Below are 1464 nucleotides of genomic sequence, written 5' to 3' on the forward strand. Positions count from 1 at the left end.
TATAGCTATCTGTTTGACGTTTCCCCAACACGTCGATTCGCTTTTTTAACCGCACAAAGTTCAGCCGAGGCTATATTTCGGTGAAGCATGAAGCAACAGTTAGCAAGCTTAGTAGTCTCGGGATAAGCTTGCTAGTTGCTGCGGCATGTTTCAGCGAATGTAGCAACGGCTGAAGCTGCAATACCATCAACGTGTTCGTGAAACATCAAATAAATGGCTACTTGCAACATCTGGAGTGGAAAAAAAAAAGTTCAGATTTTTCTTGACTTGCTTCAATCTTCATAACAAACATCCCTGCCGAAGCATGACCTCGTTGCACAGTCGGAGTACTTTAGGGTGCACATCCCACTTTCTCTTGTCATGACGGATGACCCCAATGCGAGCAAAGTATCTGAGGAAACAACACAAGTTATATCAGTGAATCTTTTCAAATTTGACCGTGATATTTAGCAATGTTTGCAACTACACCACAATACCATCGTGTGGTGAAACTTTCAAATTGATCAGAATGCGTTGTCATTTCCACAAACCTTAGAATAATCGTCATCCTCTGGAGTTGTGGCTTGGAACTTGCGTACATAACTAGTATTAACAGTTTAACACCTCTAATAATCAGTCTGGATGGCCGAGTGGTCTAAGACGCGATCCCTCCGGTAATGGGTGCAGTTCTTACTAGCTGCAGTACAGAGACACTGTCAAGAACTTCGTGGATTTGAATCCCACTCCAGACCAGCTTGTCACTGGTATGAATGACTTTGTGAAGGAGGGAGTTCCATTATTGTTATTCCCTAGCTTATACATAAACAATTGAACACATTACAGGTTTACATACCTATGTATAAACTCCAGACTTGCAGCTGAACTATCTGGATATGACATTGCAAAGACGTAATATGAGCAGAAGAAGTAAGCCAGCGCTACAAAAAAACGACTTGGTTTCCATTGCAAGGTTGCCTTCGATGAATACGAGAAACTTCACTGCACTGGCAAGAGTGGGCCCTGCAGATGCAATGAGGCACAAATGAAACTACGACGACTAAAATTAGTTCATATTTACATTTACCAACTTCGTATTTAGGTGAGCAATTCAAAAGTTCACTTGTACATCAGTCAAAATTGTACAAACGCTCATTCACAACTTACCAAAACACACAATTATTGGATGCTGGTAAAGGAGTTTCTTCAAACTGGGAGATAGCTGAATCCTACAAATTGAATTCAACATTTTTAAGATATTGAAAATAATACAAACATTGTCAAACACTCATATAGCCGCACTCTAGGGTGCATCAAACGCCCTTAGGTTCTTGGATTTTAATGCCTATTCTCTCAAATGTTACAATGATTGGTAGAAGTGTGTATGCCAAAAATGAGTGCAATCGGAGGTGGTCCTGGGGGGCCACCGGCCACTTTTATATATTTAGGGCCCCTTATTGGATCCGCGCTATGCAAAAATTTTGATTT

General features: G+C 40.9%; 1 long non-coding RNA gene across 1 annotated transcript; it reads right to left on the minus strand.

Annotated features, from left to right (window-relative positions):
* Positions 1 to 367: 367 nt before the first annotated feature.
* On the minus strand, positions 368 to 1190 carry LOC145771664 (uncharacterized). The gene is made up of 3 exons (XR_014289250.1): positions 1144 to 1190; positions 833 to 999; positions 368 to 391 (listed from the first exon to the last, which is right to left on the minus strand). It is a non-coding gene; the product is annotated as an uncharacterized LOC145771664 (long non-coding RNA).
* Between the last annotated feature and the right edge of the window lie 274 nt (positions 1191 to 1464).

The sequence above is a fragment of the Aplidium turbinatum genome, chromosome 6 (assembly GCF_918807975.1).
Source record: "Aplidium turbinatum chromosome 6, kaAplTurb1.1, whole genome shotgun sequence".
Lineage (NCBI taxonomy): Eukaryota > Metazoa > Chordata > Ascidiacea > Aplousobranchia > Polyclinidae > Aplidium > Aplidium turbinatum.